Below are 14557 nucleotides of genomic sequence, written 5' to 3'. Positions count from 1 at the left end.
AGCACTTTGAGTCTCTACAGAAAAGTGCTATATAAATATAATTCACTTAACTTCACTTACAACTACAACAGAATGTATCTTTTTAAACTGTCCCAGGCTAAAATAACTTAATTACTTGGTGGACAAGAATCCAAAAGGCCACAATATTAAACACTTAATACAAAATGCAGTTTAGTATGTTGACCTGAACATAAGATTACCATACTTTGCCAACACTCGTCATGCTTGCTTCCGTTAAAAACATTTGCTCCGCTAGTGCAGTTTGTCTGCTGAAGTGTGAACGCTATCTACTAAACTTTGGTGCACACCAAACAGATCAAATATGAACACTCCACAGACCAAAGACACTGACAACACAGATGGCGCACAGGCGCATGGCATTGGTTTGCTGGTTTGCATGTATAAACCGCCAGACCCGAACTTAAAAAAAACTGCAAACAGAACTCTAGGGGTACATTAAGCCTATTCATAAAAACAACATTAAACACTGTAATAATTTTATTGCACAATCTTTCATTAGGAACTGTGCAAGCCTGTTTCTGTTTGTCAGCATGTTACCAATATACAGTAGGGAGGGTATTTCTATGGCCCTATTCGTCACGGTTTACCTGACACATGAAACGTGACAAACTGGGGCTTGCACTATCCACTTAAGCCGCCAGACAGCAGTAAAGTGTTGAATATCCTAAAATTCGTTTTGTGGCAATTTCAACTTTGACCACAGCATCAGTTGCTATGTACGGAGGCACTTTCCATCTTTTTTTTTTTTTTTTTACAAACTGCATTGCAAAATGATGAACCCCTCACCTTTTTCTTACATGAGATCCACCCAGGAATGGGGCCATATGAATCCCTTTCCTACTGTAATGTATGCAGAAACATGTATTATACATCATGACTTTCTACAGTCTACTGTATAAAATGTATTTAATGTTAATGTGACATTATTTGTGGCACACAGTAGGGCTGGGTGATAAACAATGTCGATAGATTTTTTTTTTTAAATCCCGATAGTATTCATTTGTTCACATTCTATAAGTTGTAAGAGTAGCCTGCTAAAGACAACTTCAGCAACATCAACACACAAAGATCATATGTAGCCAAGGTGAAAAATAGGTCTCACTCTGTCATGAGACTTGGCAAAGGGAAGTGTGTGATGTTGCTTTTAAATAGTGGGGGTAGGACAAATTATTTCCAACAAAAGGTGTAAAATGTTCAAAATAAACTTAAAGACAGTCAGAAGTCAGAAATGAGATTAGGGTTTGTATAATTATGAATGTTGTCTTGTTTTTGGCAAATGACAATGCTCCTTTTTGGGGGGAGGGATATCGTCAGCTATCTGTTACACGATCTATGAAGGAATGGATGTGTTTTGCCCAATATACAAACCCTGTTTCCATATGAGTTGGGAAATTGTGTTAGATGTAAATATAAACGGAATACAATGATTTGCAAATCATTTTCAACCCATATTCAGTTGAATATGCTACAAAGACAACATATTTGATGTTCAAACTGATAAACGTTTTGTTTTTTTTGCAAATAATCATTAACTTTAGAATTTGATGCCAGCAACACGTGACAAAGAAGTTGGGAAAGGTGGCAATAAATACTGATAAAGTTGAGGAATGCTCATCAAACACTTATTTGGAACATCCCACAGGTGTGCAGGCTAATTGGGAACAGGTTGGTGCCATGATTGGGTATAAAAATAGATTCCATGAAATGCTCAGTCATTCACAAACAAGGATGGGACGAGGGTCACCACTTTGTCAACATAAGCGTGAGCAAATTGTTGAACAGTTTAAGAAAAAACTTTCTCAACCAGCTATTGCAAGGAATTTAGGGATTTCACCATCTACGGTCCGTAATATCATCAAAGGGTTCAGAGAATCTGGAGAAATCACTGCACGTAAGCAGCTAAGCCCGTGACCTTCGATCCCTCAGGCTGTACTGCATCAACAAGCGACATCAGTGTGTAAAGGATATCACCACATGGGCTCAGAAACACTTCAGAAACCCACTGTCAGTAACTACAGTTGGTCGCTACATCTGTAAGTGCAAGTTAAAACTCTCCTATGCAAGGCGAAAACTGTTTATCAACAACACCCAGAAACGCCGTCGGCTTCGCTGGGCCTGAGCTCATCTAAGATGGACTGATACAATGTGGATAAGTGTTCTGTGGTCTGACGAGTCCACATTTTAAATTATTTTTGGAAACTGTGGATGTGGTGTCCTCCGGACCAAAGAGGAAAAGAACCATCCGGATTGTTATAGGCGCAAAGTTGAAAAGCCAGCATCTGTGATGGTATGGGGGTGTATTAGTGCCCAAGACATGGGTAACTTACACATCTGTGAAGGCGCCATTAATGCTGAAAGGTACATACAGCTTTTGGAGCAACATATGTTGCCATCCAAGCAACGTTACCATGGACGCCCCTGCTTATTTCAGCAAAACAATGCCAAGCTACGTGTTACATCAACATGGCTTCATAGTAAAAGAGTGCGGGTACTATACTGGCCTGCCTGTAGTCCAGACCTGTCTCCCATTGAAAATGTGTGGCGCATTATGAAGCCTAAAATACCACAACGGAGACCCCCGGACTGTTGAACAACTCAAGCTGTACATCAAGCAAGAATGGGAAAGAATTCCACCTGAGAAGCTTAAAAAATGTGTCTCCTCAGTTCCCAAACGTTTACTGAGTGTTGTTAAAAGGAAAGGCCATGTAACACAGTGGTGAACATGCCCTTTCCCAACTACTTTGGCACGTGTTGCAGCCATGAAATTCTAAGTTAATTATTATTTGCAAAAAAAAAATAAAGTTTATGAGTTTGAACATCAAATATCTTGTCTTTGTAGTGCATTCAATTGAATATGGGTTGAAAAGGATTTGCAAATCATTGTATTCCGTTTATATTTACATCTAACACAATTTCCCAACTCATATGGAAACAGGGTTTGTATATCATCTGTGCATCAATATAGTGATATATTACTTGTACAATGATCACATTAAAATCAGAGCACACTTACATGGAGAATAATGTTTTAATCACCCCTGCATGTCATTAAGTGACACACACACATGTGTGCTGCTGAACCAAAAAAAAAAAAGAAGCTTTTAAATAGGTAACTTCATGTTTTTTCTCAGGCTGTCAAACGATTAAAATATATAATGGCGATTAATCGCATTGTTCATAGTTAACCAAATTAATTGTGATGATCACAGATAGATATAATTTGTCATGTACCCTGTACAGATCATTTTCAAGTTTATGACTAGACAAGTAATTTGCTTTAATGAAATGTGTTTTAAACATTATGCTTTTTTAAACACCTTAAAACAGAATTTGTATTCCTGCTTGCACTTGCATTCAGAGCAGGAAAGACACCATGTTTAGACACCAGTTCCTCACATTAATAACACAAAATGTGGATTGTTACGCTCATGCTTTGATTGTCAAAGATGTTTGCTAATATCATCTGAAAAATGTTTCTGATACTCCGCACAATACATTTTTCAGCCAGCTAGAAAACTCCCCCCTTTTTACTGAGAAGAAAAGTCTAACTTAAATAAACTAAGGCGAACTCGTACAGCAAAGTGACAGATTGGCATGGACTTTGGATACAAATAGAGGTTAGAGCACAAATGGTTTCCCGTTTTCTAATAAAACAACAATTAAATGAGATCAAGAAATAGTTGAAAACATTTCTTTTTTTTAGATAAAATGAATGATTCTTTTACTTTTTTTGTTGTCTTTTCAAATGAGCAACCTGCGCTACAGTGATAAGAGCATAATAATTTAAAATCTAAAAAATAAGTCAGTATACCTCACCAGCCATAAACCTCACTGCACGTCAGGACAGTAGTGAAGTGAAGTGAATTATATTTATATAGCGCTTTTCTCTAGTGACTCAAAGCGCTTTACATAGTGAAACCCAATATCTAAGTTACATTTGAACCAGTGTGGGTGGCACTGGGAGCAGGTGGGTAAAGTGTCTTGCCCAAGGACACAACGGCAGTGACTAGGATGGCGAAAGCGGGAATCGAACCTGGAACCCTCAAGTTGCTGGCACGGCCACTCTACCAACCGAGCTATGCCCCCCACCCCAGTAGTTGAAAAAAAACAAAAAAACAAAAATATAATAATAATAATCTTATGATTATTTGACTAATACTGCTGGAGAAGTGTTATAGGCCAGTGGTCCCCAACCTTTTTGTAGCTGCGGACCGGTCAACGCTTGAAAATGTGTCCCACGGACCGGGGGTGGGGGGTGGGCGTGGGTAATAGTTTTTTTTTTTGTTTGTTTGTTTGTTTTTCATAAAGAAATACAATCATGTGTTCTTACGGACTGTATCCCTGCAGACTGTATTGATCTATATTGATATATAATGTATATATTGTGTTTTTTATGTTGATTTAATAAAAATAAAAAAAATAATAATTATTTTATTTTTTTTTTAATTTCTTGTGCGGCCCGGTACCAATCGGTCCGCGGACCGGTCCGCGGACCGTTGGTTGGGCACCACTGTTATAGGCAACAAAGCTGAGGTGCATTACCACAAGCAGTCTGTGTCCGTGCTTACACTAAGCCCTAAATATGCAGGCTAATGTTCTCTATTGATTGATTGATCTTTACTATCAACACGACCGTTTTTGTAAAAAGAGTAAAAAATCCGAATGGCCGTACACAAACAAATGGAATCTGTACACTTCATTACTCAAGTATAGCTTTTTTGACAGCAGTGACTCTGTTTATTGCACTTGAACACAGCCATATTTTGCTGTTAACCAGAGCCTGTGGTGAAAGTAGAGGCATCCACAAACTCCCCATCAACAACCCTAAAAAAACAACAACAACAAAAAAACAGCGCCATCCAGAGCACACAGTCTCAGTAAGCAGAGTACTGCAGACAGGAGTCGGGGTGTCTGCTCCAATTCTCCAAACCGGCATCACATTGCAGAGGAGAACCCATTAAGTCAGTGCTGGACTTTGGCTGACTCTCCGGTAGCACAGGCGTCGCAGCATACCACCGCAACCCTCCCTCTTCTTTTCCTTGTACTCCTCCCACGCACACTCCCACCCCCTGCCGTGCTGTCTGCCAGGAACTGGGATGTACAAACTCCGTTTCCATATGAGTTGGGAAATTGTGTTAGATGTAAATATAAACGGAATACAATGATTTGCAAATCATTTTCAACCCATATTCAGTTGAATATGCTACAAAGACAAGATATTTGATGTTCAAACTGATAAACTTTTTTTTTTTTGCAAATAATCATTAACTTTAGAATTTGATGCCAGCAACACGTGACAAAGAAGTTGGGAAAGGTGGCAATAAATACTGATACAGTTGAGGAATGCTCATCAAACACTTATTTGGAACATCCCACAGGTGAACAGGCAAATTGGGAACAGGTGGGTGCCATGATTGGGTATAAAAGTAGATTCCTTGAAATGCTCAGTCATTCACAAACAAGGATGGGGTGAGGGTCACCACTTTGTCAACAAATGCATGAGCAAATTGTTGAACAGTTTAAGAAAAACCTTTCTCAACCAGCTATTGCAAGGAATTTAGGGATTTCACCATCTACGGTCTGTAATATCATCAAAGGGTTCAGAGAATCTGGAGAAATCACTGCATGTAAGCAGCTAAGCCCGTGACCTTCGATCCCTCAGGCTGTACTGCATCAACAAGCGACATCAGTGTGTAAAGGATATCACCACATGGGCTCAGGAACACTTCAGAAACCCACTGTCAGTAACTACAGTTGGTCGCTACATCTGTAAGTGCAAGTTAAAACTCTCCTATGCAAGGCGAAAACCGTTTATCAACAACACCCAGAAACGCCGTCGGCTTCGCTGGGCCTGAGCTCATCTAAGATGGACTGATACAAAGTGGATAAGTGTTCTGTGGTCTGACGAGTCCACATTTCAAATTGTTTTTGGAAACTGTGGACGTCGTGTCCTCCGGACCAAAGAGGAAAAGAACCATCCGGATTGTTATAGGCGCAAAGTTGAAAAGCCAGCATCTGTGATGGTATGGGGGTGTATTAGTGCCCAAGACATGGGTAACTTACACATCTGTGAAGGCGCCATTAATGCTGAAAGGTACATACAGGTTTTGGAGCAACATATGTTGCCATCCAAGCAACGTTACCATGGACGCCCCTGCTTATTTCAGCAAGACAATGTCAAGCCACGTGTTACATCAACGTGGCTTCATAGTAAAAGAGTGCGAGTACTAGACTGGCCTGCCTGTAGTCCAGACCTGTCTCCCATTGAAAATGTGTGGCGCATTATGAAGCCTAAAATACCACAACGGAGACCCTCAGACTGTTGAACAACTTAAGCTGTACATCAAGCAAGAATGGGAAAGAATTCCACCTGAGAAGCTTAAAAAATGTGTCTCCTCAGTTCCCAAACGTTTACTGAGTGTTGTTAAAAGGAAAGGCCATGTAACACAGTGGTGAACATGCCCTTTCCCAACTACTTTGGCACGTGTTGCAGCCATGAAATTCTAAGTTAATTATTATTTGCAAAAAAAAAATAAAGTTTATGAGTTTGAACATTAAATATCTTGTCTTTGTAGTGCATTCAACTGAATATGGGTTGAAAAGGATTTGCAAATCATTGTATTCCGTTTATATTTACATCTAACACAATTTCCCAACTCATATGGAAACGGGGTTTGTATATATGAGCCTCTGATGTGGCCTCCTCTCCGCTGCCAGCAAAAACGAGACATTCTGCCTATTCTTCCTCTCCATCTTGCTTCTCAGCATCACAATGGTCAAAAATCTGCCAGACGCTGCAGCCAACAAATCCACTACGCTTTGCCCCAATTCCCCTTTTGGTTTCATGGACACAGCCCAGGACAATTTATATAGAAAGAGGCCAAGTAGCGTGTACACACTGAAACACTTGTTGCCTGTATTGTTGTTAGCTTGGAAATGGGGGAATTGCATGGCCACTAGGGCAGTGTTTTTCAACGTTTTTTGAGCCAAGGCACATTTTTTGCGTTCTGGAGGCACATCACCAGCAGAAATCATTAAAAAACGAAACTGAGTTGACAGTAAAAAGTCGTTGTCGCAATTGTTGGATATGACTTTAAACCATAACCAAGCATGCATCACTAGTCAGGGACACTAAACTTTATGATAGTAAAACTACACTTTATGATAGTAAAATTACACTTTATAATAGTCACACTAGATTTAATGATAGTCACACTCTACTTTATGATAGTACAACTACACTTCATAACGGTGACACTAAACTATATGATAGTAAAACTACACTTTATGACAGTAAAACTACACTATAATAGTGACACTACACTTTATAATAGTCACACTAGATTTAATGATAGTCACACTCTACTTTATGATAGTACAACTACACTTCATAACGGTGACACTAAACTATATGATAGTAAAACTCCACTTTATGATAGTAAAACTACACTTCATAATTGTGACAATTGTGACACTATACTTTATAATAGTGACACTACACTTAATGATAGTCACACTACACTTTATAATGGTGACACTAAACTTTATGATAGTAAAACTACATTTTATGATGGTAAAACTAAGATTTATAATAGTGACACTACACTTTAGGATAGTCACACTCCACTTTATGATAGTAAGACTATACTTTATAATGGTGACACTACACTTTATGATAGTAAGACTATACTTTATAATGGTGACACTACACTTTATGATGGTAAAACTACACTTTATGACAGTAAAATTACACTTTATAATAGTGACACTACAATTTATGATAGTCACACTCCACTTTATGATAGTAAAACTACACTTTATAATGGTGACACTACACTTTATGATAATAAAACTACACTTTATAATAGTGACACTACACTTAAAGGCCTACTGAAACCCACTACTACCGACCACGCAGTCTGATAGTTTATATATCAATGATGAAATCTTAACATTGCAACACATGCCAATACGGCCGGGTTAACTTATAAAGTGCAATTTTAAATTTCCCGCTAAACTTCCGGTTGAAAACGCCTTTGGATGATGACGTATGCGTGTGACGTAGCCAGTGAAACAGAAGTATCGGTACCCCATTGAAGCCAATACAAAATAGCTCTGTTTTCATTTCATAATTCCACAGTATTCTGGACATCTGTGTTGGTGAATCTGTTGCAATTTGTTCATTGCATTATGGAGAAAGAAGCTGAGCAAGCAAAGAAGAAAGTTGTCGGTGCGAAGCGGAGTATTTTGCGAGGGAAGTCAGCAACACAACACAGCCGGTGTTTCATTGTTTACATTCCCGAAAGATGCAGTCAAGGTCGAAGAACTCGGACAACAGAGACTCTTACCAGGAGGACTTTGACTTCGATACACAGACGCCTGTAGAGAACTGGGACAACACAGACTCTTACCAGGGTTACTTTGATTTGGATACACAGACGCAGACGTGGTACCGTGAGTACGCAGCTGCGCTTCCAAACATTTGATCGCTTGCCCGTACGTGCGTGTCACGTACGTAACTTTGGGTAAATATATAAGCTTTATGAACCTTGGGTTAGGTCATTGGTTCTCAACCTTTTTCAAGTGATGTACCCCCTGTTAACATTTTTTTAATTCAAGTACCCCCTAATCAGAGAAAAGCATTTTTGGTTGAAAAAAAGAGATAACGAAGTAAAATACAGCACTATGTCATCAGTTTCTGATTTATTAAATTGTATAACAGTGCAAAATATTGCTCATTTGTTGTGGTCTTTTTTGAACTATTTGGAAAAAAAGATATAAAAATAACTAAACTTGCTGAAAAATAAACAAGTGATTCAATTATAAATAAAGATTTCTACACATAGAAGTAATCATCAACTTAAAGTGCCCTCTTTGGGGATTGTAATAGAGATCCATCTGGATTCATCAACTTAATTCTAAACATTTCTTTACAAAAAAAAGAAATCTTTAACATCAATATTTATGGAACATGTCCACAATAAATCTAGCTGTCAACACTGAATATTGCATTGTTGCATTTCTTTTCACAGTTATTTTTGACAGACATTTCAAAAAAATCTCACGTACCCCTTGGCATACCTTCAAGTACCCCCAGGGGTACACGTACCCCCATTTGAGAACCACTGGGTTAGGTGAACGGTCCTTTGGGCTGAGTGATTGTGTGTATTGTGCAGGTGTTTGAATTGTATTGGCGGGTTATATGGACGGGAGCTAGGAGCTAGCATAACAAACACCTAGGTGTTTGTTATGCGGGATTAATTTGTGGCATATTAAATATAAGCCTGGTTGTGTTGTGGCTAATAGAGTATATATATGTCTTGTGTTTATTTACTGTTGTAGTCATTCCCAGCTGAATATCAGGTCCCACCCGCCTCTCACAGCATCTTCCCTATCTGAATCGCTTCCACTCCCCACTAGTCCTTCACTTGCACTTTCCTCATCCACAAATCTTTCATCCTCGCTCAAATTAATGGGGAAATCGTCGCTTTCTCGGTCCGAATCGCTCTCACTTCTGGCCGCCATCACTGTAAACAATAGGGAACTTTGCGGAAATGTTCAACTGACTACGTCACGCTACTTCCGGTAGGGGCAAGGCTTTTTTTTGTCAGATACCAAAAGTTGCAATTTTTATCGTCGTTGTTCTCTACTAAATCCTTTCAGCAAAAATATGGCAATATCGCAAAATGATCAAGTATGACACATAGAATAGATCTGCTATCCCCGTTTAAATAAAAACATTTAATTTCAGTAGGCCTTTAGGATATTCACACTCCACTTTATGATAGTAAAACTATACTTTATAATGGTGACACTAAACTTTATGATAGTAAAACTACACTTTATGATGGTAAAACTAAGACTTATAATAGTGACACTACACTTTAGGATAGTCACACTCCACTTTATGATAGTAAAACTACACTTTATAATGGTGACACTACACTTTATGATAATAAAACTACACTTTATAATAGTGACACTACACTTTAGGATAGTCACACTCCACTTTATGATAATAAAACTACACTTTATAATGGTGACACTACACTTTATGATAATAAATCTACACTTTATAATAGTGACACTACACTTTAGGCTAGTCACACTACAGGGGCCCAACAGTTAACTGGTGATACAGTAAATCAGTGTTTTTCAACCTTTTTTGAGCCAAGGCACATTTTTTGCGTTGAAAAAATCCGGAAGCACACCACCGGCAGAAATCATTAAAAAATGAAACTCAGTTGACAGTAAAAAGTCGTCGCAATTGTTGGATATGACTTTAAACCATAACAACCATGCATCAATATAACTCTTGTCTCAAAGTAGGTGTACTGTCACGACCTGTCACATCACGACTTGACTTATTTGGAGTGTTTTGCTGTTTTCCTGTGTGTAGTGTTTTAGTTTTTGTCTTGCGCTCCTAATTTGGTGGCTTTTTCTCTTTTTTTGGAATTTTCCTGTAGCAGTTTCATGTCTGCCTTTGAGCGATATTTCCCGCATCTACTTTGTTTTAGCAATCAAGATTATTTCAACTGTTTTTATCCTTCTTTGTGGGGACATTGTTGATTGTCATGTCATGTTCGGATGTACTTTGTGGACGCCGTCTGCTCCACGCGCCGTAAGTCTTTGCTGTCGTCCAGCATTCTGTTTTTGTTTACTTTGCAGCAAGTTCAGTTTTAGTTTCGTTTTGCATAGCCTTCCCTAAGCTTCAATGCCTTTTCTTAGCGGCACTCGCCTTTTGTTTATTTTTGGTTTAAGCGTTAGGTACCTTTTTAGCTGCACGCCGCCCCCCGCATATTGTGATCACGACAAACCATGTTCCCGACATCTACAAAGCAATTTTAGTGTGCCACCTACTGATATGGAAGAGTATCACACGGTTACTCTGCCGAGCTCTAGACAGCACAGACACTCAACAACAACACATCATTTGCAGACTATAATTACTGGTTTGCAAAAAATATTTTTAACCCAATTAGGTGAAATTACATAATCTCCCACGGCACCCCAGGCTGTATATCACGGTACACTAGTGTGCCGCGGCACAGTGGTTGAAAAACACTGCACTAGGGTATCTGGCTTGTTTGGCAGAATGAGTCCAAAGTCCCTTAAAACACGGAATCATTCCGCTTTTAAAGACAAAAGTGCACGTTCCATATTGAGCTGTCAAAGGACGCACTTTGTCCCGTGTTTCTATGACCTTAAAAAGAAAAAAATGTCCATAAAATATCAATAGATTCCATCAAATACAGCTTTGATGACAGTTTGCTGCAGGCTAAGGCTAAACCAATGGATGCCAGCGTGTCTGATGGCTCACCTGTCTAACCCATTGCAGTTCCACATTTCTGGCACTTGTTAGTCTTGCCTGAGCTACTGTTACTCTGCCTCAGCGTGGCAGCAGCTAACTCCAATGATCTGCCAAGCTTCTGGCAATCGGACCACAAAAGTGACATTTTACCACAATTACATTTTTCTGTTAAAAAAAAAGAAGCAAATTGGGGAAACCGGACATTGTTTTTTTTCTGAGTTACATGTGGCTATCGCACCTACGAGGTACGTGCTAACTTAGTAGTATAGCTAGCTAGCTCTTTTAAGGGTGTTGTTTAGCAACTCTGCTCTTTGGTTGTCGTTGTTATAATGTCTTGTCCTCAAAACATTAGTGAGGTATCCAAGTTGTTAAACATAAACATAATGTGTCCAGCTTTATGATAATGACACTACACTTTATGATAGTCACACTACACTTTATGATAGTCACACTACACTTTGTGATAGTCACAGTACACTTTATGATAATGACGCTACACATTGTGATAGTCACACTACACTTCATAATAGTCACACTACACTTTATAATAATGACACTACACGTTATGCTAGTCACATTACACTTCATGATAATGACGCTACACTTTATGATAGTCACACTACACTTTTTGATATTTTCACAGTGACATTTTCCAAAGCAAAACATATAACAAGAACACCACTGGCTAACTTATGTTACCATTAGTGATTTAACACAACACATTTGTTTGACAGTTGTCTTATGTTTTTCACAATTACAAAGTTCATAACATAAAAACTTTTACCAGAGGAGAATAAAATGATTGGTGTTTACAGCGGTCACTCAGCCGATTTCGTAAACACGTACGCGTGCACACATACAAAAGCAGTCTAAGTGCCTCGGGACACGCCCACGGGCACTCATCTCCTGCACGCGTCACTCCGGCGGCAGCAAGCAGCTGCTTTCCATCAGCACTCAACGCACCTGGCGCTAATGAGAGGTCCTGCCTTCATAAGCCTGCTCAACCTGTTATCCGGAGCCAGAATGTAATCATCTGTCCCTGTACAGTAAGCCATGTCTAACTATACGCACTCTTTGCTCTCTGTTATTGATTGTCTCATGTCCTCTTTGTCGCTCCAACTGCAGACCTCCGTTCCCGTGTTGACGAGCTGTGTCTCGTCATTCCTTGTTCCTCTGCTTCCCGGATTGCCTCTTGGATCTCAACCTCCCGCTTGGACACGGACCTCCTACGCCGGCTATAGCCCCCGACTTCCTGCTTGTCTCATGGACATTTGAGCTTGCCTTTCCCCTCTCCACACATAGTCTCACAAACACACACTCTTGGATTTTTGTCACACTCCATTCCCTTTTTTAATTTATATTTTTGTTTGTTATGATATATATATATATTGTATGTATATAATAAATCATAGAGCTAAACTACGCCCCCTTGTTGTCTGTGCCGTTTACTCCTCCCGTGCACAACACCAAGAGAAGCAACAAACAATTTGCATGTTTATGTCGTTGTTATGGTAGAATATACATTCAATGACAGCTAACACTTGCTATCTAAATTGCTATTATTAGCAAATAACACTTAACGCTATTGCGCGTGAATGTCTTACGTCACACATGTTATTACGTCATTACGTACTAGAAGCCGTAATAGGGCGGAAATACTGTGTACAATACATTGGAAATTTGGCGCCCTCATGGCATCTGTGTAAATGTTGCAAACAGCTCCTTTAAGCAGGGATCATTTCTACTTAGGAAAATGTTTTCATTTTGTTAATGTTCATTTGTTATTTTGCACAAAAACAATATTATTGAACAATTAATTTCCATATTTTTGTATTCGTCCAAAACCTGTGCATCTAATTCAATTATTGTTGACATCAAATAGTATAAATATATGCTTGTGTTGATTGTCAGACTTCATCAGGTTATACAGTCTAAAAAGGTTTAATGGATGCAAATGTACTCTTCTGAATTGGAGTCAAGTTGCCTTCATTCATCCTTTCACACAAATTTTAAAAATAAGTCCCAAAAGTGTCCTTTTTTTTTTCAGGGAGTTAGCAACCCTAGTCCAAAGCAACGCTTAAAAAAAAACTAACACATGTGAGATATCGAATAAGAAAACAAAAATGCAGTATTGGCATGCAGAAACATGTCTCAGAAATGTATAACAAATAAATATAACTCCCCTGCCTCCCCTGACCACGTGCCACTGCTGCATTGTTGCTGTCATTGTTTCTTATCACAATGTTTCCTATACCCCATGACTTTCTACAGCCTGCCCAGCAGGCACAAGGCATTACAACAACGTTGAGAACTTGTTGAATTAGGTCCTGAAACATAATGTTGAAACAACATGTTTTTGACGACGTTTAATCAATGTAGGGTTCTGACGTTATTTGACAATAGGAATTTTGGTCATTTTACAACCAATTTTTTACAACACAAATACGACGTTGGAACGACATTTTTTCTGACAATGTTTATTTAATGTCAGGTTGTGACGATGATTTGACCTTTGAAATTTGGTCATTTTCTAACCAACAATGTGGATTTAACGTTATACATCAACGTTGTCTCAATTTACAAAAGCAACTATTTTGTAGCGTTTTTCAAAGTCAGTTTCAAAGGATATGTATGTATAATCAACATTGTATCAATGTACAGTGCCTGCTGGGTGTGTAATATCTTTAATGCACTCGCGGTTGTAGCTTTAATGGTGCCCTGGACGGAACCCCCTCTCTTCACCCATTTTAGTTACCGTTATCTCCTGCTTGCTGATAATGGAAAAACCCATAAATGGGCTAACAAAATTAGCATTGCGATCGTGGTCATTGTAACTTTTTACAGGCATTTAACAAAATATATTTTACCAGAACAGGCTTGACACCAAACATCATTTGCATAAGTACTTTCAGGCATTTACTGTATATTGATTGATACTGTATATTACTGTATATATTATAGCCTTTTCCCCCATTGCTGAGAGAGACCGATGCCACTGGAGCTTCCGTATATTCTTTCTCGTTTCATGACTCCCGCTGCCTGCTCTATAAAATAAATACTGCCATGTTTATTTCTCCACGACATTTGAGCCACTACGAAATTGGATTAGTCAACATTAGTCAACATTAGTGACATTGGGACATTACGACTTGGTTTGAGGAAAACCAAAATGAGGTAGAATAAAGTATTATTATTGTCATGCACATAATAACACTAACGTACGAC

The sequence above is a fragment of the Entelurus aequoreus genome, linkage group LG03 (genome assembly GCF_033978785.1).
Source record: "Entelurus aequoreus isolate RoL-2023_Sb linkage group LG03, RoL_Eaeq_v1.1, whole genome shotgun sequence".
NCBI classification, from domain to species: Eukaryota; Metazoa; Chordata; class Actinopteri; order Syngnathiformes; family Syngnathidae; genus Entelurus; species Entelurus aequoreus.
The sequence above is the reverse complement of the archived record's forward strand: the minus strand, read 5'-3'. Positions refer to the sequence as shown.